Source organism: Notolepis coatsorum, assembly GCF_963971535.1.
Source record: "Notolepis coatsorum genome assembly, chromosome: 9".
Taxonomy (NCBI): Eukaryota; Metazoa; Chordata; class Actinopteri; order Aulopiformes; family Paralepididae; genus Notolepis; species Notolepis coatsorum.
The window spans coordinates 59,441,367-59,467,971 of NC_140173.1; positions in this window are offsets into that span (position 1 = coordinate 59,441,367).

Below are 26,605 nucleotides of genomic sequence, written 5' to 3' on the forward strand. Positions count from 1 at the left end.
CAGGTAGGCCACGACTAGCACGCAAGCTAAGCAGCTATCACCTGAACTGTACAAAACGACATAACAAGCCACACTTCAGACAGGCCGCCGTCTGAAACCGTCCTCATCCTTTAAGAGAGAAGAGAAAAAGAGATGTCAACACAGTTTACAACGGTGATTTTACCAGACATCCGGCGGAGCCAGCACAAGTCCCATCTGGGCTGCAGCCGACTTGAACATGGATCTTCCGATAGCGAACATCCATGCCCACATTTCCTCGTTAGGGTATACTCTCATTTGTATATGAAAGATGGGGCCTGCACGGGACAGAGAAGCATCCGCTTGTCCAGAGAATCCTGGGATCACCAGTTCCTGGTCGCGGCCCACTAGTTGACTATAATGGGCTTCAGACCAAGATCCCCCGCCGTCGCCTAAGAGGCTGAACAGAGGACCCTAATCTGGGGCCGGCTTTCGTAAAAATTGTCAGCTAGCCCCCATAGCACTAACAGACAAGTGGTGCTCGCAAGCAAACATTACTCACCCAGGCTTGAAAACCAACCAGTCCCTCACAACAGACTTCCACAGTCCAGCTGCATAGCAGGAGGGTCAAACCCATCCAGCCGCAGCAAAGGAGGACTGCAGTTTGGGGAGTATATTAGCGACGCGAGCCCCTAATACGAAAAAACCGGTGGAGGTTTAGAATGATCATCATCTTCCAGACACTCCAGTGACGAAGATAATATCGCCGTATTTTCTCGAAAATAGTGAGAGAGAAAATAAAGATATGATGTCAACGTATCTCCTTGTTCTTCCTTTCCTCAGACTAAATATTTTTCTCCACGTCAAGTGGGCATGTGAGCAGCACTTAGCTTGTGGCTGAAATTTGAGAAGGAGATGAGTGTGTGACCCCACCCCTGCTTATGTAGGTAAGCGGATGGGGGTGTGGCCAGATGAATGCTGGCATGTAAAGGTACATGGTGGAATTTTTTATTCAGTGTATATACGCTGAAGCGAGATATATGCAGACAGGTGCTGAGCGAAGCCATAACGCTACAGAACTACTTAACCCGGCATGGATTCTAGCGCACTTTGCACAAGGACTCACATATCATTCATTAATTTATTCAGATCTTCAATCAAATTTGTATATGCACATTTATATTGATTGATTATCTGTTTAATCTGTTATTTATACAAGATTAGGACTTAGTATGGAGTATTGTTAGGTACAGGGTAGACTTAGGTTAGCTATATATTTGTACCTGGGGTTGACATTGATAGAGTCTGTATATTATACCAGGGTGGGCTGTACATATGAGCATAGTGATATTATCGATGAGTGACATATGTTTCACCTGTCCAGAGATCCAGTGCAGATCAGACCTTTATCCGTATTATTATTATTATTGTAACTGAGGGGTACAATTCCCTGACTGTATTACTAGATATGATACTTACTACCACTACCTTTGTACTTAATATTCGGCCACCCAGTACACGGCATAAATATATTATCATGAACACTCTCACGTAGATGAAACGGATCCAACACAAATGTACGAATTAGAAACAGGTCTTTATTTCCTACACAGCGATGGTGTGTAGAATAAACACTTAATCACTTAATTACATTTATGAATTGAAATAGTATGCACTTTTATGGCAAGGAGTATTCGTCGGTATATCAATAGATAATGTCCAATCTCTGAAGGCGCAGGTGGTAAATATACGACCTGGAATAGTTAAGGAATAACAGCAATGATACTTTAATGATTATAGGCTGGATACACTAGAGGGGGTTAATCCGGTCGCTTGTAAGCCGACAGGAGTAGGAGGGGGGGGGGGGTAGAATCCAGCTGCCTCGTCCGGCCAAGGGTATCCCAGGAGAACCCACTGTAGTGCCGTTCAATGCGCCGGCGATCCTTGGACCACAGATGAAAGCAGGTGGACTCTTTGTGGGCCGGCTCTCTCCGGTCCACGGGGGAGAGATGTGGAGAGACCTCGTCTTGCAGAGCGTCTCCTCACCTTGCGTCCTCTCCAGGGGGGGGGGGTTCCAACACACGGTAGTGTCGGGGGTCTTTATCCATAGAATAATCAAAGTATCCAAAGCATAATCCGTGCCTGGGAAGGCGGGCTGTCGTCGGTAGAATAATCCGGTATACAGGTCCACTCGCTCGTCGGCTCTGGGGCTCCTCGGGTGCAGCTTCACATAGGGTCAACCACCCTGGGTAAGCAGCCAGTTCTCTGCCCGAAACGATGGGGTACTGACTACGGTAGTATTCTCACCGCACGAAGCACTATATATTAACAGACTATTATTAGCTTAATAGACTACGTCCAACTCGACGATATAGTGCCAAATATGACTATTCAAATATTAATATACACGATGTCTCAATATCAATACTTCTGGCGGGTCTGTAGAGACGGTAGGTAGTGCAGTAGGAAACTGTTCCAAAACTTGTCGGCTAATACTTGGCTGTACCTCCACATTCGTCGGCCGTTCGCTTCTTCAGGCCGGTACATTGTCTGGGGTAATGTGGGATCTAGCCGCCCCATCAGGAGTGTGTTGGGGGTAACTGGGTCGATATCCGCCACATCACTGGAGACATATCCGAGGGGCTTCGAGTTAAGTACTCCCTCAATCTCCGTGAGGACTGTCATTAGGACTTCTTCCGCCACAGTCTGGGCCCCAAGTACTGCGTACAGGGCTGTCTTTATGGAGCGCACTTCTCGTTCCCAAGTGCCACCGAAGTGGGGTGCGTTTGGGGGGTTGAATTGGAAATCAACCTGTGCTGGAGCGAGGTGGGTCTTAAGTTCTGGGCCCATAGCTTGGAAGCTCTCTCTCAGCTCTCTTTCGCCGCCTTTAAAGTTTGTCCCATGATCGGACAATAGGGTAGACGGTCTTCCTTTCCGTGATATGAATCTACGGAAGGCCATAAGGAATGAGTCTGTGCTCATGGTCGGGAGAAGCTCGATGTGTATCGCTCTGGTGGTCATGCATTTGAATACAATACCCCACCGCTTCTCGGTTCCTCTTCCTTTCTTTATGTGCAGCGGGCCAAAGCAGTCCATACCCGTTGAGTGGAATGGCTTGTCACCGATTCGGAGGCGACATGGAGGAAGGTCAGCCATCCTTGGTATGCTGGGCTGCGCGCGCCACTTGCGGCAGTCTAGACATGTTCGTTGGAAGCGTCGTACCGCCTCTCTTCCTTGTAGGATCCAGTAACGACGTCTGATTTCCGCGAAGACTCTTTCTGCTCCTGCGTGATGTACATCCTCATCGTATTTCTTTATAATCAGCTCTGTGACCTTGTGTCGGCTGTTCAATACGATCTGGTATTTAATGTCATCCGGTAGATTGGGGGCTCTGCGTAGGCGACCACCCACTCTGATGAGGGTGTGAGCGTCGCTCTCGGGGGCCAGGTGAATTAATCTGCTGTCGGATGGGACGGGCTTTCCTCCCTGTAGACAGGCCAATTCATCGGGGAACGAGTCTCTCTGGGCTCGCTGCAGTAGAAGCAATTCTGCTTCCTCGTAGTTAGCCGCTGACATATCAGCGGGGGACTTGCACTCCGGGTGGTACCGCAGGAATGTTCTTTGTTGTGCACTCTCTATGGACGTGCAATCGTTTATGTTAGGGTCGGTGGAGGCTACGGTGCTCAATCCACAGAACACAGACTTCTTAATTTCCACCTCCTCTGGACTTGCTTCCCTCGGGATAGGCATGGGCCACTGTCCTTCCGGGAGTCTTAGGAATGCGGGGCCGTCACTGTAGACATTGCGACGGGTGAGGTCATCCAGGGGCATCCCCCGGGTGATGACGTCAGCTGGGTTCTGTTTTGTATCAACGTAGCGCCACTCTGTTTCTCCGGTTAACTCTTCGGTTAAGTCTTGAATCTCGGTGACTCTGACTCCCACGAAGACTTTGTACTTGCATGAGTCCGATTTGATCCAGGCGAGTACCGTCGTGGAATCTGACCACAGGATTGTTCTATTGTTCTATGGGGGACCCTTATGTAAACAAGACAAAAGACTTTCTCTGGTCTGCATCCCCTTAACTCTTTCAGTGCCACTCACGAGATTTCTCGTGTTTTTTTATAGGTGGTTGCTAGCCACTCACGAGATTTCTCGGAATTTTTTTTTTTTTTTTTTTTTTGCGATCTGAAAAATTATTGCATCACCCGAGCCTACCCGAGTATTGCCGAGCTGCGCCGGTGATCACTGTGGAAAAAAGCGCCCCCTGTCGTCTCCCAGATGACATAAGTGATTTTGGAATGGACTCAATGAAAATGAATGGGGAAAAAAATCCGGTACTCCACATTTTCCAGTTCACTGATCCAGCCGGGGTTACTAGAGTTCATTCTGGAGCCTCAGATCTCCGCGGATCATGGAGAACCACTGTGTCGCGTTGGATCCATACACGTATCGATTTTTTCGAATGGTGATCAGGAATTGGAATATACCAGTTGGATACCATCTGATGTCAGGTAAGGACTCTATGTTATCAGTGGTAGGATAATCAGAGTAATTTTGATGAAGTTATAAGCTGTTTTGTGAAATCTCTTCTTTCGTTTTCACTGTAAAAGTCCGAGAGGAAATCAACAAGGCGATTGTCCGCGCGCGGCCATAATGTGCGTGCGTGCACGTATAATATTGATCATCTAGCGTTTATTTGAAAACGATTCATAAAAAGGCCGACGAATATCAACGTTGTGGAATATTCCACTAAAAGACGATTTTCATAGAATGCTCCAGAATGAGTTGTTTTTTATATCAAAACGGGGGCTTTTCTAACTGCTCTGAAACGGCAACGACGCGATAAAAAAACAATCTGCCTTCACAGCACTGTCTGGAACATAGTCTTTGATAATGCGATGGGCAGATTAGAGACATAGCCATAATTTAAAACATAGATTAGGCGATATTAACGTTAACATTGGCGCGGATGGTGGCATTCAAGCGGTAAAATGGAAAACCAGGCATGGCATTTAAAGAGTTAACAATTGTGTGTATTGAGCTGTGAATGAAAACTTTATTTAACAGATTGCAGAATGGGTACAATACAGTATGGCTCAATACACACAATTGTTAAGGGGAGGCAGACCAGAGAAAGACGTTTGTCTTGTTTACATCAGGGTCCCCCATTTTCAATTCATATTGACATTTATGACATACTCAACATACATGACATTTATGGCATAGGGACATACAGGTATTTATTACTGATACATTTGTGACATATACGGTATTCAAATATACAGTACTGTTACCCATAGATCCTGACAGAGTATATACATATGATGGGGAGGGGACTGTACATTAGGAGGGGGTGGGTGGGTGGGTGGGAGAGAAATATACATATGGTGGTGAGGAGACTGTACATTTGGAGGGGGTGGGTGGGTGGGAGAGAAATATACATACGGCGGGGAGAGAATATATACATGCGGTGGGGAGGAGACTGTCTATTAGGAGGGGATGGGGGTGGGGGGTTTGGACATTTACGGTGGCCAGTTTCGAATTGCAGCCTCCCGTAGGTGCTCTTTAAGAGCGGTTTTGAATGTGGGTAGGGATTCACATTCCTTTACAGCTTTGGGTAGGGCGTTCCACATTGATGTGGCATAATTGCGAAACGTGTTTAGTCCCTTGTTTGAGCCGAATCTGGGTTTAACATGATTTGTTGAGCTTCCTCTGGTGTTGTGGTCGTGGTATTCAGGGACCTTTGGGAAGTATTTTGACATGTACATGGGTACCTTAGTCGTATAGTGTATCTTGTAGACCAGGCCAGGGACGTGCACTGGACTTTAGAGGGGCAGGTGCTCAAAGGCTGAAAAGGGCACTATACCTGTGTGTGTTTTAACTGAGCAAGCCCGATTTTTAAGGGCCCTTTTCGGGCGGGGGGCCCCCTTTTTATGCTTTTTGGGGGATTTTGGTGATCAAATATTGAATATTGAACTATAATAATCAGTGCAGGATCTCACTTATCCTTGAAAGACACTTTTATCACTGACTTTAAAAGGCCCATACATCTCCATAAATGTTCAGGGGGGAGGGAATAAGTGCTTACCCTACAGACCCCAAGAAGTGCTGTATATTCTGTATTGTTTAATATAAATGCATTTTTTATTCCAATCCCGATTTGTATTTTGAGATTTCAAAATCCCATCGGACTTGACTTCTTCATGTCCCTCAATGAGTGTAATACCAGCATTCAACTGTATGCGCCACAGCGGTTTCTATCATCATCATCATCACCACCCACGCTATGCATAAAATATATAGGTCCGTGGAGAGGCACGCTGAGGAGGCCGTGCAAACTGCAATGGAAGATGGGGCATCTCTCTCTCTTTCAGTGGCGGCTCGCCACTAGGGGCGCTCGGGCGCCGCCCCCCCTCAGGCCCTGCCCTGGTTATATGAGAGAACAAGACATTTTTTGTTTTTGTTTTTTGTTTTATAGCCCTATAAATAATATAAACATGTTTAAAATTAATAATATTTACTCATTTTAAGTATGTTTGTGTTTCCAATGCACAATATAACGTTATTATATAAAATAAAAAATACTCGTTTTCTTGAACAGGAAGTGACTCATTTTTTTATTTTTATTTTTTTTCTCGGCCCGGGCTAGACGCGATAGCGCTCTGAGTGCGCGTCACGGTTTGATCGCTGTATCCGTCGCAGCCAATCAGTGCGTAACGCATTGTGCGTTGAAATATGACTATTATGTTGGAATCCGGGCGCGATTTGAAGCGGTCTAGGCAGCAGCGTCAAGAATTTCTGTAGCCGCATTTCGCGGAGACGCTCTCTGATTGGCCGACGCCAGTATTTTTTTCCGTAGCAGAATTTCGCGGAGACGATCTCTGATTGGCCGAATCCAATTTCTAATGTTCCAATTCTAGCTTATTCCTAGGTTGGTGGTAGACTGGTAGACATAGTTGTGTTGTTGTGAGATGCAGCTGTTTGTCTTAGAGCGTGACTGCATGTTCTTTAGACGGTTAAGCTTAGGCACTCTTTCAAAGTTGGTTAAGGTTAGAGTTTGTCTTAGAGAATGGCGATAGAACGGCAGGTAGTTTGCAGTCTGTTCGACGCGGAAATGGACAAAGAAATGTACTTGTGTTGTGTGGTGCTAACTGCTAACAAGCTAACACTTGGCTAACAAGCTATATGGCGGATGCTGTCTGGACACAGTGGACAGTGGTCTGGAATACATCAACAATGGATTATACACTTTATCAAGCCCTCCTGCCCTGGACGTTTCAACTAAACAGTGAGTCTCTCTCTCTCTCTCTCTCTCTCTCTCTCTCTCTCTCTCTCTCTCTCTCTCTCTCTCTCACTCTCTCTCTCACTCTCTCTCTCTCGCTATACACAGCTGTCTCCGCGAAATGCGGCTACGGAAAAAAGTATTGACTGTGCTTGCTGAGACGATAATAGGCTAGCGATTCAAAACGCGCTGCTGTGTTGTGAACTATAACATTAATTTAGCTGCTGCTGATGCATAATGAATTAATGGTGAGTTGTTTAAAATGACAACATACATGTGTTAATTATTTGATTTGATTGATCCGAGAGACAGAGAGAGAGATTGCTCCAGAGCATCTCAGAGCATTACATTTTCAACTCGACCTCCTAACGTGAACTGCGACCCACAAGGCACCAGCGGCACCAGCCGCTACTGCTCTCTTTACCTAATATTTTTATTCTATCCTGACATTTTTCAGTTGGAAAGGCAGGCGTAACGGTAAAAAAAAAAAAAAAAAAGTTTTTATTTATTTTTTCAAAAATGGCACTTTTTTGATGAGGCTCAAAAAGGCAGGTGCTCAAGCACCCCTTGGCCTCTATGTGTGCACGTGCCTGGACCAGGCCCATTGCAAGTTGCTGTACTCTGTCGTCTACTCTACGACTTCTAACAGTAGCAAATGCATGTGGTCTATCACAGGTAATTAACAAACCAACTAGGATATGTTTGAAACATTATGGTAACCAGGTCTCCACCTGCATTCATAGGCGCCTGACCTTAAGAAGTCTAACCTAAATAGCTCCTCCTCCTGAGAATTTCCCCCTTTTTTTTTGTTACATAATATAAAATTACAGATTCATACCTTCAAAATAAGCCATCTGTTGTGAAGGATCAGATTAAACCGAATATATATATTTATTTATATATATATATTTAAATAGTATTTGTATATCGTTTGATATCCCCTGTATATTCCTTGTACAATATGCACTGAATATCCCTTTAGTCTACTAAACAGCCCATAATAGTTTCATTCTACCATTGGACGAGAACCTGGCGCCAGCAGCCATACCCCTAGGTTCAAGTTCAATCGTGCCGCCCAACATGTCGTGGCAAGCCCGGTTCCGCGTAGGAATACGTCTGGCGAAATACGAATGGTACTATTTGTTCACAGCGCATATATATATGGCGCAAGTAAAGTAGAACTTTCTTTTAGTCCAGTTCTTTACCTTCCAACCGAGTAACAGACGCGAAGCCTCACCCACGACGCACGTGTGGTGCAGTAAGGCCTACTTGGCCTCAGAATAGGCATTGAGATATCGTGTGGATTAATAGTTGAATAGTCATAGTTTGGCACTATACCGTCGAGTTGGACGTATTCTATTAAGCTAATAATAGTCTATTTATGTATGGTGCATCGTTCGGTTAGAGTTATAAAGTTATCAGTACCCCCATCGTTCCTGACGTTATCTGGAGTCTTAACCAGGCTGGGCAGACCACTAGTGGTGCTTGCATCCGAGGAGCTCCGGGCCAGGGCGACTGGACCTGTATATTGGATTACTCTACCCGGACGACGGCGAGCCTTCCACGGCTTGGATTATGCTTTGGGTGCTTTGATTATTCCATGGATAACGGCCAACACTGCGGAGTGTTGGAACTACCCCCCGGAGAGGACTCCAGGTGAGACGGCGCTCTACACCAGTGAGGTCGCCTCACGTCTCTCCGTTGTGGACCGGCAGCTACCGTCCACCAGAGGGTCCAGCTGTATTCGTCTGCGGACCGAGGTTCTGTGGGCACCGTGTTCAAGACTTTGAATTCTCCCAAGAAATCGTCGGCCAGATGGGATACCGCCAGCGGCTTCTCTAACCCCCCCCTCCTACTGTCTTACAACCAGCGGGACCCCCCCCCCCCCCCTTAGTGTATCCAGCTATAATCATTTAAGTACCATCGCTATAGTTTCCTAAAGAACCGGGTTGTATACTTACTCCCTGCGTAACCAGAGATTGGACATTCAATGTTGATTTGCCTACGAATACTCATTTGCCATACAAGTGCATTTCAAATCATAAGTGTAAACAAGTGAACGTTGTATATACCTTTTGCTATATTAAATATTCGATTTGTACATTTGTGTGGACTTCGTTTCATCAGGTGGGAAAGTGTTCATCATATTTATATCATGTACTGGATGGCCAGAAGTTAAAGTACAAGAGGTAGTGGTTTAATACCATACTTAACAATACAGTCAGGGAATTGTACCCCTCAGTTACAATTGGTCCTTCGAGCCGGAGGGTAACTAGTGTAATATTAATAAAGTGTTATTAATATTAAAATGGCCTATGATGAACACTCCACGAAACGGTCCTCCTAACCTAGAACGCCCGCGGCGCAGACGACAGCCACCTCAGTACTTAGAGGATTACACTGTCAGTCAACTACCTAGCCTTCGACAAACGGTAAATGCGGTAAAAGTAGAAAGTAAAATTATGTCTGACCTTAACGACCAGGTTTCCCCGACCACAGAGGCCCTAGTAGGTTCTAATGTAACTGACCAAGCTCACGGTGGGGACCAGGAGGGAGCTGACATGCCTTTACCCCCCGCCACTACCGAAGAAGTAGTCCCCGACCACCCCCGGGAGGAAGACAACCCTACAGAGAGAGAACTCTGCACGGAAGAAGAGGAGGAGAGCGCAGAGGAAATAGAGCTCCAGGACTCCCCAACGAGTACACCCAGGAGCGGCTCACCCAGGAGCGGCTCACCTCCACAACCGCCTTCCCCCAGCGAAGCGGAGAGGATGCTACAACAGGCGTTCCTCGTCAGCCTGACAGCCTCTACCGAACGCGATCGACTCCAAGCACAGACGCTTAGCGAGCGCGAACATTTTACCATTGAAATAGAACGCCTCCAAGCACAGCAACGGAGCGAAGAAGAGCGCACACGCCTGGAGATGAGACGCCTTCAGACGGAAGAGAATATGGCAAGAGACCGGGCCGACGCCCAGCGCGCCGCTGCCGGTGCCCAAAGAGAAGCAGATCTCACCAAGCGCGAAGTCGAGCGCGACAAGTTACAAGCGCAGCTAATGGAGCAGCTGATCCGCAAGGCAACACCCTCTCCCTCCGCCAGGGGTTCAAGGAACTCGTCGAGACAACAGTCAAGGGCAGCGTCTCCTAACCGAGCAAGCGACCCTGAACTTGACCAACAGACCGAGCCTATACCCCCCGCAGACCCCCTTCCCAGACCGGTCCAAGCGAGACCCAGCTACAAGGAAGGAGCGGCATACACTGCGGAGAAGCTAAATAAACGATTATAGGATCTGGAAGACCTGATAGAGGAAGAAGAGGGAGAGGAGGAGAACCAAGCCCGACGACAGCACAGTACTCCACCGGACCAGGAGGTCCAGTACAGCCCAGGCTATACCCCCGCGGCGCTGCGCTACAGACCCCCGACTCTATTCACGGGTGAGCACGACGCACGACCAGCCCCGAGGAATAGCACCTGGACCAGCGGGCCATGGTACCCTGTCGGTACCAGCCCACAGAGAGGCGCAAGAGGGGACTCGCCTAGGAGGTCTCTCCCCCAACGCTCGCCGATGTATCAGCCATCCACGGCGTCATACATTGCCACGCCGTCGTTTCCAGACTTCGCCTATGAGAGTCGAGCACAGTACACGGAGCTCCGGATGTGCTTAGAGACAATGATGGTGGATGTCGCTGATGAACGCCACAAGTATGCAATATTACTGAAGCACCTGAAAGTACCGCGAGCGCACAATATAGCGCTGGCCTATGCCACCTCTACGACACCATACACAGCGGCCCTGGCGGCGCTGGACCAGAGATATGGACGTATATGGGATTACGTAATCCAAGAGATAAGGCATATTGATCGCCTACCCCCAGCAACAGACAATCGCTCATTAGACGACCTGTCAATCAAAGTGCAGTCCCTGGTAGGGATGCTGGGAGCGCAACGGGAAAAGGGCATGCATGAGCTATACGCCAACTCTAACGTCGAGAGGATTTTGGAGAAGCTGCCACCCGCAAGACAAGAGCGTTTTAGGCGGCAGAGAGACTACCGGGATCCCAACGGCCCCGAACCATCCCTCCTTGATCTAGCCGACTTCCTGGCGAGAGAAGTCAGCAGCGTACGACTGGATACATTCGGGCGGAGCACGCCAAGCTCCAGAGAGGGACCCAGGAGAGTAAATGATGGAAGAAGATCGGTGACTGTCATGCACCAATCAGAGTCAGTACCGAGCAGTAAGAGCCACAGTACCCCCTCGAGAAAGGAGAAGTGGAAGATGGCGTGCCCCTACTGTGAGAAAGAACACTGGCTGTCACAATGTGACCTATTCACAAAGATGAATGCAGAAGAAGTGAGTCAATGGATAAAGTCCAACAGGCGCTGTTACCGATGTGCGCGACCACACATGGCAGCCGAATGCCGCCTAAAGAAAAGGTGCAGTCGGTGCGACGGAGCCCATCTAGATATACTACACGACAGTAACAGAAGACGGCCTTCACCTGCACCATCGAGCGGCACCAAGGCAAGTGTCATGTACATTGACCCCGCCAGCAGCAGCGGCGCCCAAGTGCTCTTAAAGGTAGTCCGTGTGACATTGAGCTACCAAGATAAAGTCATGGACACTTACGCCGTCCTTGATGACGGGTCAGAGAAGACCCTTCTGCTCGCGTCCGCTGCGGCCCAGCTGGGACTGCGGGGGAGCGAGAACGAAATGACGATTCGGACAATAAGAAGAGATTTAAAGACGATAAAGGGCGAGAATGTCTCCTTCACTATCGCAGCAAACGGGCAGCCAGAGCGACGGTATAGGATTACAAATGCTTTCACCAGCCAAGAAATAGGACTATCGCAGTACACCTACCCTATCGCCAAGTTGATGGATAAATATGTGCACCTGCGTCAATTACCCATCCCGCTCATAGACGGCGCTACCCCGACCCTGCTGATAGGCTCCGACCATGCAGAACTCATAGTCCCGATTGACCGGGTCCATACAGGACCCCGAGGCTGTCCTGCAGCAGTCGAGACCCGCCTAGGGTGGACCCTACAAGGCCCCCTCGCTAAATCTCTCAACCGAACAGCAGCCACTAGCTGCCTCCACTCCAGAACGACAGAAGAAGACACCACTCTCCTGCAGCATGTCGAGAGGCTATGGACACTAGAGACAATGCCCTTTAAGAACGAAAAGAAAGATATTCGTTCTAAAGAAGACATTTACGCCATCAACCTACTCGAGCAAGGGACAAAGAGAGTCACAGTCGGCGGAGTGATGAGATACGCAACTCCACTCCTGAGGCGGGAGGGAATGCCCACCTTTCACGCAAAGAAAGACGCCACGGAGCGTTATCTATTGAACACAGAGCGGCGCCTAGCCAAAGACCCCGCTCAAGAGAGTGTGTACCGCGCTGAGATTGAGAAGCTAATCACAGCGGGACACGTGACAAAGATTGACATTAAAGAGGCCGATCAGACGACCGAATCATGGTACGTGCCGCATCACAAGGTCCATCACAACGGCAAGGATCGCATTGTGTTTAACTGCAGCTACCAGATCGGATCCCAAAATCTGAATAAAGAGCTCTTGCCCGGCCCCACACTCGGCCCCTCCCTACTAGGCGTGCTACTGCGCTTCCGCCAGGACAAGGTGGCTATCAGCGGGGATATCAAAGGGATGTTCCTGCAGGTGAGACTAGTAGAGGAGGACAAGCCCCTGCTGCGGTTCCTATGGAGAGAGAGGATCGGAGATGAGAACCCAGCCATCTACCAGTGGGAAGTACTCCCCTTCGGAACCACATGCAGCCCGTGCTGTGCTACATTTGCACTACAGAAACACGTCGCAGAGGACCCAACAGCAGATGAAGAGGTCCGACACAGTGTGAAGAACAGTTTCTACGTGGACAACTGTTTACAAAGCGTTTCGACTCAACAAGAAGCCGAGGCTCTCCTAATCAAGCTACGCGCCTCCCTGATCAAAGACGGCTTTGATCTCAGGCAGTGGGCCAGCAGTGACCCGCACGTATTGCGCAGCCTCTCCCCCGCGGACAAGGCTGCCAGCAGCGAGACCTGGATGGCGACCATCCCAGGAGAAGCCCAAGAAATGACACTAGGACTAGTCTGGCGCTTCAAAACAGACTCGCTCCACTATAGACACAAACCCTTGACTCCAGAGCAGGGAAGGTCGACGGCTACACCGACCACCAGACGGAGTGTGTACAGAACACTCACCAGACAATATGACCCGTTGGGATGTATTCTACCTTACACCACCAGGGCAAAGATGATTGTACGAGCACTATGGGACAAGGACCAGGGCTGGGACGACCCAATACCCGCACACCTTGCCTCAACATGGAGAGAGTGGGAGACGGAACTCCGCTCACTCCCAGGCGTCAACATACGCCGCAGCTACTTCCCATCCACAGTGAGGCCAGAGACATGCAAGATTGATCTACACGTCTTCAGCGACGCCTCCGAAGTAGCCTATGGATCGGTGGCCTACTTGCGTGCCCAAGAGAAGGGAGGAAAGATACACACTGCTTTCATCCTGGCTCGCTCAAGAATAGCCCCCCGAAAGCAACAATCTATCCCGCGTCTAGAGCTCTGCGCAGCCCTAGCAGGAGCGCATCTAGCCACGTTAATCCAACGTGAACTCACCATTCCGGTGCACAGAACAATCTTGTGGTCAGATTCCACGACAGTACTCACATGGATCAAGTCTGATTCATGCAGATACAAAGTCTTCGTGGGAGTCAGAGTCACCGAGATTCAAGAGTTAACAGAAGCAGCGAGCTGGCGGTATGTGGACACCAAACACAACCCAGCTGACGTCATCACCCGGGGAATGTCTCTGGATGACCTCACCCGTCGCAACATCTACAGTGACGGACCAGAATTCCTCAAGCTCCCCGAAGAAGAGTGGCCTACGCCCACCCCACGGGAAGCAAGTAATGAGGAGGCTGAGAACAAGAAACCTATGTTCTGTGGACTGAGCACAGTCGCCTCCACAGGCCCCAACATGGATGACTGCATTACCCTAGAGGGTGCGCAGCAGAGGACATTCCTGTGGCGCCACCCAGAGATTCAGTCCACCACTGACATGTCAGCAGCTGACTACGAAGAAGCAGAACTTCTTCTACTACAACGAGCCCAGAGAGACTCGTTCCCCGATGAGCTAGACTGTCTACAGGGAGGAAAGCCCGTCCCATCAGACAGCAGACTGCTCCACCTGGCACCCGAGAGTGACGCCCATAATCTCATCAGAGTGGGTGGTCGCCTGCGGAGAGCCCCCGATCTACCGGATGACATTAAGTACCCGATAGTCTTGAACAGCCGACACAAGGTCACAGAGCTGATCATAAAGAAATACGACGAGGATGTACACCACGCAGGAGCAGAGAGAGTCTTCGGAGAGATCAGACGTCGCTATTGGATACTTCAAGGAAGAGAAGCGGTGCGACGCTTCCAGCGAACCTGTCTAGACTGCCGAAAGTTGCGCGCGCAGCCCAGCATACCACGGATGGCTGACATACCTCCCTGTCGCCTCCGACTCGGCGACAAGCCATTCCACTCCACAGGCATGGACTGTTTTGGCCCGTTGTATATAAAGAGAGGAAGAGGAACCGAGAAGCGGTGGGGTATTGTATTCAAATGCATGACCACCAGAGCGATACATATCGAGCTCCTTCCGACCATGAGCACAGACTCATTCCTTATGGCCTTCCGAAGATTCACATCACGGAAAGGAAAACCGTCTACATTGTTGTCTGATCACGGGACAAACTTCAAAGGCGGAGAAAGAGAGCTGAGAGAGAGCTTCCAAGCTATGGGCCCAGAACTTAAGACCCACCTAGCTCCATCCCAGATTGACTTCCAGTTTAATCCCCCGAACGCACCCCACTTCGGTGGAACCTGGGAACGAGAAGTACGTTCTATAAAGACAGCCCTGTACGCCGTGCTTGGGGCCCAGACTGTGGCGGAGGAAGTCCTAATGACAGTCCTCACGGAGATCGAGGGAGTATTGAACTCAAAGCCCCTCGGTTACGTCTCAAGTGATGTAGCAGATGTCGACCCAGTCACCCCCAACACACTCTTAATGGGGCGGCTGGACCCCGCGCTACCCCAGACAATGTACAGGCCTGAAGAAGCGAACGGCCGAAGAATGTGGAGGTACAGTCAAGTACTAGCTGACAAGTTTTGGAGCAGCTTCCTACTCCACTACCTACCGTCTCTACAGACCCGCCAGAAGTGGGTAAAAGAGAGAGACAATTTGAGGAAGGAACAGTCGTCATGATTATCGACCAGTCACTACCCAGAGCTATGTGGCCGGCTGGCCGCGTAAGCAAAGTGATCACCGGTGCCGATGGCAAGGTCCGAGCAGCTGAGGTACTCGTCCAAGGGCGCACTTACACACGACCCGTGGCGAGGCTAATAGAACTGCCCCGACTCCCAGACACTATCGATGATGACCATGACCCCATGACTTTGTGAGTTGACTGACCCTTACAGCGGACCTTGAGTGGTAGACAGTGCGGTTAATCTGTCTCTGCTTAGCTAATTAGGTGGGACTAATTAGGGGGCGGCTGTTGTGAAGGATCAGATTAAACCGAATATATATATTTATTTATATATATATATTTAAATAGTATTTGTATATCGTTTGATATCCCCTGTATATTCCTTGTACAATATGCACTGAATATCCCTTTAGTCTACTAAACAGCCCATAATAGTTTCATTCTACCATTGGACGAGAACCTGGCGCCAGCAGCCATACCCCTAGGTTCAAGTTCAATCGTGCCGCCCAACATGTCGTGGCAAGCCCGGTTCCGCGTAGGAATACGTCTGGCGAAATACGAATGGTACTATTTGTTCACAGCGCATATATATATGGCGCAAGTAAAGTAGAACTTTCTTTTAGTCCAGTTCTTTACCCTCCAACCGAGTAACAGACGCGAAGCCTCACCCACGACGCACGTGTGGTGCAGTAAGGCCTACTTGGCCTCAGAATAGGCATTGAGATATCGTGTGGATTAATAGTTGAATAGTCATAGTTTGGCACTATACCGTCGAGTTGGACGTATTCTATTAAGCTAATAATAGTCTATTTATGTATGGTGCATCGTTCGGTTAGAGTTATAAAGTTATCAGTACCCCCATCGTTCCTGACGTTATCTGGAGTCTTAACCAGGCTGGGCAGACCACTAGTGGTGCTTGCATCCGAGGAGCTCCGGGCCAGGGCGACTGGACCTGTATATTGGATTACTCTACCCGGACGACGGCGAGCCTTCCACGGCTTGGATTATGCTTTGGGTGCTTTGATTATTCCATGGATAACGGCCAACACTGCGGAGTGTTGGAACTACCCCCCGGAGAGGACTCCAGGTGAGACGGCGCTCTACACCAGTGAGGTCGCCTCACGTCTCTCCGTTGTGGACCGGCAGCTACCGTCCACCAGAGGGTCCAGCTGTATTCGTCTGCGGACCGAGGTTCTGTGGGCACCGTGTTCAAGACTTTGAATTCTCCCAAGAAATCGTCGGCCAGATGGGATACCGCCAGCGGCTTCTCTAACCCCCCCCTCCTACTGTCTTACAACCAGCGGGACCCCCCCCCCCCCCCCTTAGTGTATCCAGCTATAATCATTTAAGTACCATCGCTATAGTTTCCTAAAGAACCGGGTTGTATACTTAGTAACCAGAGATTGGACATTCAATGTTGATTTGCCTACGAATACTCATTTGCCATACAAGTGCATTTCAAATCATAAGTGTAAACAAGTGAACGTTGTATATACCTTTTGCTATATTAAATATTCGATTTGTACATTTGTGTGGACTTCGTTTCATCAGGTGGGAAAGTGTTCATCATATTTATATCATGTACTGGATGGCCAGAAGTTAAAGTACAAGAGGTAGTGGTTTAATACCATACTTAACAATACAGTCAGGGAATTGTACCCCTCAGTTACACCATCAATTGTCAAATTTGAGACGATAGTTTTCAATCAATGTCCTATCAAACATTCTGGTAAAATCCTAACACCTTTTCAGTATAGGACTTTGAACTAGATCCAAGTTCATTCAGCTATCTGATGAGAGAACTACACTCCCAGAATTCAATGTGATCATTGTCACTAGCACCATTTCACACCTGAGCAAAGGCCCAGTCATTCCTTTGTTATTCCAGTGAATGGACCCAGCAGGACTTGGTAAACTTAGTTTAGTGACTTAGTAAACTCACTGACAGCACGTGTGGCAGATTTATATCCAGCTTTTAATTTGATCGTTTGTTTGTATGTTTCTGTGTGTGTGTGTGTCTGTGTCTGTCTGTCTGTGTATGTGTGTGTGTATGTGTGTGTGTGTGTGTCTGTGAAACATGTCTTGTACTCATTTACCTCACTAAATACAGCAATGTGTAACTGTAGATTTCAAATGGCTGTGCAAATAGTTGTTTTGTTTGGCTTTGACAATGTAAACGTATGTTTCCTATGTCAATAAAGCCCATTTGAAGGAGAGAGAGAGAGAGAGAGAGAGAGAGAGAGAGAGAGAGAGAAAGAGAGAGAGAAGAGAGAGAGAGAGAGAGAGAGAGAGAGAGAGAGAGAGAGAGAGAGAGAGAGAGAGAGAGAGAGAGAGAGAGAGAGAGAGAGAGAGAGAGAGAGAGAGAGAGAGAGAGAGAGAGAGAGAGAGAGAGAGAGACGACGTCATCTTTCCTTCACAAAGCGCCTCGGTATACTCGTTCAGGAGTTTCTGTTGCACATAGAAGCAGACTCGACACAAGTTTCGTCTCGACGCTGCCTCTCCCTATATCTCTCTCTGAATATGCACTATTGTATCAGTACAGTAAAGAATACATGTGTAAAAAAAAATCACGTTAAAAAAAAAGATTGAATGGGATTCGAACTCGTCAAGCACGCGGAGCAGCTGCTCTCCCACTATTGAACTTGGGGGAGAAAGGGTATGATCTTGCTCCACCACTTTTTGACCATATGAAAAATATGATATACCCCCCCCCCCAATATATAAATCTAACCATAACTACGTAATTTCAATCAAATTAATAATACGCAATGACACTTAATAACACGTTTTTAAGTTTCCAAAGATTGCGAACCCCCCCCCCCCCCCCCCTGCCCCATTATGGTTTGATCCAGTTCCTCCCATCTCCAGCGCGTAGACCAGTGCTGTCTGGCTGCAGGTAGGCTGAGTCAGTGTAAATATCAAAGCCCACAGAGTGTGTCATAATATTGGTGGCAGGCAGGCAGGCTTTTCCAGTAAGTTGTTCAAATAAAAGGATTATGTTAGACATAAGTTACTATTGAGTGGTAGTAGAACTTCTACGGTTCTACCACGCAATACAATAAAAGTGTTTCACGGTCCCGAATTGCGATCTGGTCATACGGTTTCCTTGAATAAATAATAATAACGTTTCCCTCTCTGGTTGGCGTTAGCTTTAGTGCTAGCCGCTAGCTAACGTTATCTAGATATGTGGTGTGAGCTGGATGACGTTGACTTCATTTCCAAACGTTAACGCTATCTATATGGCAGACGAGCAGGGCCGGATTAACGACGGCCGCGGCCCGTGGGCCTATAGTGACGAGGGGCCTCCATTTTTTTTTTTTACTTTTTTTTATTTATTTTTTTTTTGAGATCGATGTCATGATTGTGCACTGCAGACTCAGGGAGGAGGCAGAGAAGGAGAGAAAGAGACAAGATTTACAGGTAATGGAAATATATCTTTTTTCTCTTTCTTATTAAAAACTTGGCCTATTTGAAAGGAGATTGATTTAATAAAAATGAATGAGCGAAAAATCAATATACAGTGTATATACAGTATAATATATTATTATTATAGTAATTGGCTATCATACTGCAATATAAACTGAGTTTTATAGTGAAAAGAGCAGCTTTATTGGTCAAGATTGAAGGCTCTATATTGCAGGAAATTGCACGTACAGGTTCATTAAATTTAAAAAAAAAAGTCTGCCATGGAGGGGGTCGTGCCGGACCCCCTGCAAACCACTCCTTGCCTGTCCAAAAAAAAAATATATATATATATAATAAAAAAAAAAAAATTATAATAAAAAAAAAAATTGCACCCCCACTTTCAACTATAACTAGGCGGCCATGCCTGCATTGATCACATTTTTACTAACAATGCGGAGCTATGTTCCAAGGCGGTATCTGTAACTGTTGGTTGTAGCGACCATAACATAATTGCTATTGTGAGGAAGACTAAAATGCCAAAACTGGGACCTAAAATAATTGACAAAAGATCATATAATTTTTTTTATCAAGACAGCTTTGTGAAGGATGTTAAAAATCTATGTTGGTCAAAGGTGTTGAGGGAAAAAGATCCCCAAAAATCTCTATGGGAATTTGATACCATTTTTATGCCACTTGTTGACAACCATGCACCATTGAGAAAGTTTACCGTCAGAAGCGTCAGAACACCATGGTTGGATGATGAACTAAAAGAATATGTATATGATAGAACGTAATCGAGCTAAATTAATAGCAAATACATCAGGTTATAAATCAGACTGGGAGGTATATTGTAAATTAAGAAATGTTGTTACAAAATGTAATAGAAAGAAGAAGAAATTGTATTATAAAAATAGGTTTAATTATATTAAAAATTACAGTAAATTATTATGGAATACTCTAAATGAAATAATGGGCAGGAATAAGAAACCTACCCCATCCTTTCTAGAAACAGAAGGAAAATTCCTCACCAAACCAGTTGAGATTGCTAATCATATTAACAATTATTTTATTGGAAAAGTAGATAAGTTAAGGAATAATATGCAAACAATAGATAATGAAAAATCGTATTTATTAATAAAGAATAAAATAATGAAAGATAAAAATTGTAAATAAAAAAAAAAGTAATGTAGAACATATGTTAAGTACCACTAAAAACAAACCACCAGGTGTTGACGGTCTTGATGGGAAACTTCTGAAATTGGTCCCTGATTTAATTTAATTGTGAATGTTTGTATCCGCAACAGTGGAAAACTGCCAAAGTAATACCACTGCCAAAAAATTTGAAATTGCCATTCTCAGGATCTAATAGTCGTCCCATAAGTTTACTGCCAGTTTTAAGTAAACTGATGGAAAGAATAGTAAGTGAACAGATTAAATGCTACTTTTCTTTTAACACATTAACCACTGATTTTCAACATGCATATTGTGAAGGACATTCAACAGCGACTGCTTTAACCCAAATGACGGATGATTGGCTGAAAGAGATAGATAAAAAGAAAATTGTTGGCGCTGTCTTGCTTGATTTTACTGCAGCATTCGACATCATAGATCACAAATTCTTACTTAAAAAACTTGAATGTTACGGTTTCTCCTCATCTGCACTATCTTGGATTCAAACTTATTTAGCAAACCGGAAACAAATAGTTTTTTTTAATGGGAGTTACTCAGAAGTTAAAATGGTAAGGTGTGGAGTACCCCAAGGAAGTTGCCTTGGGCCTTTGCTCTACACACCATATTTACAAATGACATGCCTCTTGTCCTAAATAAGTCCTATATTTCTATGTATGCGGATGATTCAACGATTTACACATCAGCCTCAACATCCAATGAATTAAATACGATCCTAAAGGCAGAGTTGCAATCAGTGATGGAATGGATAAAGAATAACAAACTAGTTCTAAACATATCAAAGACAAGTAGCATCATTTTCGGTTCAAACCATACTCTAAGAACAAACCCAGTCTTGAAACTTTTGATAAGTGATTTGGTAATTAATCAAGTCCAGGAGACTAAACTCCTAGGGGTAACATTAGACAGTAAATTGTCATGGTCACACCATATAAACAATATAGTAGTGAAAATGGGAAGAGGGATTTCTGTTGTTAAAAGATGTGCTCATTTGTTACCACTAAATTCTATCAAACAGGTAATTCAAGCTCTGGTTTTGTCAAATCTTGACTATTGTCCTGCAGTATGGTTGAATGTAACGACGAATAAACTGAAAAAATTGTAAATGGTACAAAACAAAGCAGCACGTATAGCGCTTCGCTGTGAGTACAGAACTAATGTTGCAGCAATGCACAGTTGTTTAACTTGGTTACTTGTCAAACATAAATTACTCTGCTCACTCCTTGTATTCACTAGGAATATTCTTGTTACAAAGATCCCCTCAATTTTATATAACAATTTATCTATAAGTCTTGACAGACACAACCATTCCACCAGACATGCTTCTGAACGAGGTTTTACACTTCCAAAAGTGAGGTTGAATGCAATGAAGCGAACTGTCATGTTCCGTGATATGCAGGGATGGAACTCTCTTCCCAGACATGTTAAGCAGGAGAATAGTAAATGTCGTTTCAAAATCGTGGTAAAACAACATTTTCAACCAAAGAAATTGACATTCCCTAATAGATAGTGTGTACGTAAATGAAACTGTATGTGTCTGATAAAAAGATAGGTATAGATAAAGGCATGTGTCTGATACGGATATATTATTAAAAGATTGTATAATTGGCTGATATGAACATAGATAATGTATGTAAAAGCTAAATAGTATAGTATGCTGTATTGTATTATGAATAAATTATGAGTAGGTATTATTGTATAGAATAGAATAGAATAGAAATACTTTTATTATCCCGTGGGAAATTTGACACTGCAAATCACTCAACATTTAAACATTTATACAGGACAGGTCACGAATTAGAATAATAACACAAATCAAATCAAGTTGCCTAGGATTCATATTGTATTATGAATTCATAAGGCGTATATATTGTTGTATTGTATTATGAATTTGATTAGGGTTTTTATTGTTGTTTTAATTGTCTGTATGACATGTGAATGTTGTGAGTGTATAAGTCTGTAACTGTATTTTACGTGTTATGGACCCCAGGAAGAATAGCCCCAGCACTGCTGTGGCTAATGGGGATCCAAATAAACTTAAACTTAAACTCTAAGCCATCCTAGGTTGTCAAAGTGGGCAGGGTGAGGTGGGTTCTAGGGGTAAGGTCAAGTAGTAGTCTGACCAGTTTGTTTTGTGATGTTTGTAATCTTGTTTTTAGCGCCTTTGAGGGGCTTTGGTACCATGAGGTGCAAGCATAGTCGTAGTACCCTTGAATGAGTGCTCCTGCCAGAGTCTTCAGGGTATTCTTGTTTACCAGAGAGGAGATCCGGTACAAGAATCTAGTTCGTTGCTTGACTTTCTTTACTACATTGGATGCCATTTTGTCACAGGAAAGATTTGCCTCTAGGATGGAACCCAGGTAGGTAATTTCATCTTTCCTTTTGACAATATTGTCACTAGGGGTGGGAATCACCAGTTTAATCACGATACGATACGATATCGATTCTTTGGACAACGATACGATATTATCCGATATCACACAGTCTGCCACGATACGATACGATTCGATTCAGGTGCCTGCGATCGATATGAGACGATATTATGTGCCCATTTAATACAGTCAGTAACATTTAAATCAACAAACAAAAAAGGCAATGGAAATATCATGACATTTTTATTTTTGAGCTCTTCCAGACATTTAAATGAAAAACAATCTATTGTTTTAATACAAATAGACCTCCTGTTCACTGTTTTTGGTTCATTTCTTTTTTTTCTCGATATTAATATCCTATTCACTGTCACAGAGCTGTATTTTGGCTGGAAAAGCATATTGGGAGTCCCAAGGTGCAGTACCGGCCAGATCCTGTTAGTGGGGCTATCCCCGAGAATGCACCCTCCCAGTCCCCACTTCTCTCTGCCTATGGCTCTGGGTTAGCTTGTTAGCTCACGCTAAAGTAACGCTATCTTCGATCTTTAACGCGACGTGGGCATAATGGAGTGACGAGGATTGCAAAGCAGGTTAGATGCATTGGACCCGTTGTGGAATAAAACAGCAGGGACATGTTTTGGGTCACAGAATAGGCACACTAGTCTTGCTCTAGTAGTGCCGCTCTAGACGCTACTGGCAGCTGTTGATGTTAAACGGAGTTTGAGTTTCACAACACTGGGCGCGGGGCGATGACGTCGCCGTCGCCGGATTTTCAAAATAAGAGTATCGCAATATGAATCGATCTTTTTACGTGGCATCGATCCTATTTGATTATTGATAATAGATCGATATATCGATCTGGATCGATGTATCGTCCCACCCCTAATTGTCACCCACTGAGAAGCCGTCGGTCTTGCTGAGTTTGTTATTTGAACCAAAGAGAATGGACTCTGTTTTGCCCATGTGTAATGATAGTGGTAGTTCCGAGCTGAGGGTTTTTTCAACCTGCAGCTTGTTCTTGTCAGAGACCAGCAGGGCTGAGTCGTCCGCAAACAGGAACAAGTTGCAGTCACAAGCTGATGACATGTCATTTGAATAAATTAGGAACAGTAGCGGTCCTAGTATGCTTCCTTGTGGAACACCACAGCTCACTGTGAGGGTGGGGGATAGACTACCGTTTACCTACACCATCTGTTCTCTCCCCTCCAGGTAGGATTGCATCCAGCTCACTGATAAACCAAATCAAAACCAATTGCTTTTAGCTTGTCAATCAGAATGGAGTGATTGACAGTGTCGAAGGCCTTTTGTAGGTCCAGCATGACCCGCATCCACCTCTTGTTTGATGTGGTTGTTCAAATAGAGAAGGCATGTGTCAGTGGAGTGGGATGTTGGGGACGTGTCCCTGTTTTATGGAGAGGTTTATTATGTGTGTGATGACTGGGGTGATGGCGGCTGCTGCGTCTCTGAGGAATTTGGAGGGGATGTTGTCATGGCCAGTGGCCTTGTTAGGTTGGAGGGCGCTCAGTTTTTTTAGTACCTCATCGGTTGTTACCATTTCTAGTTTGAAGTCGTCTTTGAGGACCCCTAGGTTTTTGTAGTATTCTACTATGTGTTCTACCCCATAATGCCCTGAGTGGGAGGATAGTTTGTTTACCAGTGTTGTGGCTATGTTTGTGAAGAAGATGTTTAAGTAATTGGCTACATCCAGCTTGTCTGTGATGAGCGTGTTGTCCGTCTTTATGTTTATGTATGTACTGTATTGTACCCATTCTGCAATCTGTTAATACAATTTTCAATCAATCAATCAAGACCCGCGTCGCGGACACTGCATTCCATTCTCAGAATGGATTTGAGAGAGATGTGTCATCCAGTCTGACTTGGAGCACGCACTGTACTATCCGCACTGCCAGTCATCAGGCTACAGTATATATGTGGAGATATTCAGACTCTAGATCTATTTGCAGAGCCAGATGAGATGAGGCAACCTGTGCGATTGGCTCTTGACAACGCACAGTCCTTCAGTATTGACAAAGCCTACAATACTTTGCTGGAACGATTCATTTTGCACGTACTGTATTACAGTACGTGTGTATGCGCGCACTGCGGGAGGTGGCCAGAAGCGTGCAACTAGCCAACTACTATTATATTACTACTATATTAATACAGTCTATTCCACTATATAGCTATAGGTGCTGTATGATGACAATACATTTGATTTCTATCTAATTTTGATCCATCGCAAAGCGCTCCAGTGCTTGAATACGGCCAGGGGATCCGCTCATATACAATGCAGACCCACGGGCTCTCGTATTATAATGAGCCTGCGAGGCGTGTCTCTGTATGCAAATGACTTGCGCGAGAACGCGCATTTAGAATGAGTGGGATTCACCATCCAAAAAACCTGGGTAAGAACAGATTTGGACTTTAAGAACGGCTTGATGAATGTGGCGGTGGCTTTTCTTATTGTTCTCTTAACAGACAGGTAAGCAAGAATATAAGAAAAATAATAAGAGAGTATCGTTGAATCAGGCCTTTATCATTATTATCTTTCTATTACTATATTTTTTATTGTTATAATCCTGCCTATACCCCTCATCTCCATATCCTGCTTCTGCTTGGACACCCACATTCCCCCACAGGATAAATACCCAGATAGCAAAAAATGAGTGAATCAACGTTGAAATAGGGTTCAGCAGAAATATTGAATCTATGTTGAAGCCTGACATCTAAATTATATAGATCGTTGTCTATGACCCTAACGTTGAATCAACGTTAAGTGTCAACCATAGCTGATACTATATCAATGTTGATTCAACCATCATCTAAATGGTAATCTACATGCACATTTTAGTTGATTTTATATTGAATCAATGTTAGACATCAATGTTTATTCAACCATAATCTAAATGGTAATCTACATGCACATTTTAGTTGATTTTATATTGAATCAATGTTAGACATCAATGTTTATTCAACCATAATCTAAATGGTACTCTACTTGTACATTTGTAACTTGTACATCTACTTGTAACTTGTAAAGTTAAGGAATCAATACTGATTAATGTACATTTTACATTAAAATATTGCTGCTGATATGTATACATCATAACATTACATGTTTTTTTCCTGCTGTTAAACACACTATTGTTAAATAAATAATAATACAATTCTTATATGACCATATTTCCAAAAATGTGTGAACAAAAATGACAACATGGCTTTTAAAATGAAATTTTATTTTTTTCTAGGGTATCAGAACTTCCAGTGACTAAAACTTTACAAAAAACAAATAACAGACCTTATAACAGGCTTTCATTAACAATATAGCCACTGCCAGAATAGTGACACACATATTGTGTGTGGTGAGCACACGCATTCATGCACAACGAAGACAAGATTGCAATCATTTTAACTATAAATCTATGAGCTCAAAGTATGAGCTCACTACTGACTGAAATGTCCAACAAAAAGCATCAATTGTCAAATAATATTGATCACATTAACTAGACTAGATGTTTGAGGAAATTAGAAAGGGAACAACAACTTAACCCTTGTGTCTGATCAGATTCGTATTTGTTTGATAACTTTGCAGTGATGAGCCAACATAATATGTGGCATAATCTTTTAATTATCTTGTATTTTTTTTTTTACTCTTCATAAATTGTTTATTCCACTTCAGCCCGATCATAACCACCACATATTCTTTTTTTTGTCATATTTAACAACTCTTTTCAGAAAAGTGGGAGTATTTCATTACAAAAATAATATAAAAAATGGTTATGATCAGGGCTGAAGTTGAATAAAATATTTATGGAAAAGAAAGTGGGAAATTATTTCAACATAATCTTTTTATGGAGTTTTTCAATTTAGTCCCCTAATAAGAGTATAATACTTTAGTTTTCAGACACAAGGGTTAAATATAAACAATGGCATAGGATTTGAATTTAAACACAGTGGAGCTTAGATGATCTACAGTTGTCCACGACTTATCCTCCAAGGCATCTGCCATATAATAATCTTCAGATTTACTTAAGTGTTATTAGTAGGTTACAGCAGTAAGCATTAGTTTGCTCAGTCAATTATGGCCAATTCGTTTTATATTGTTTAA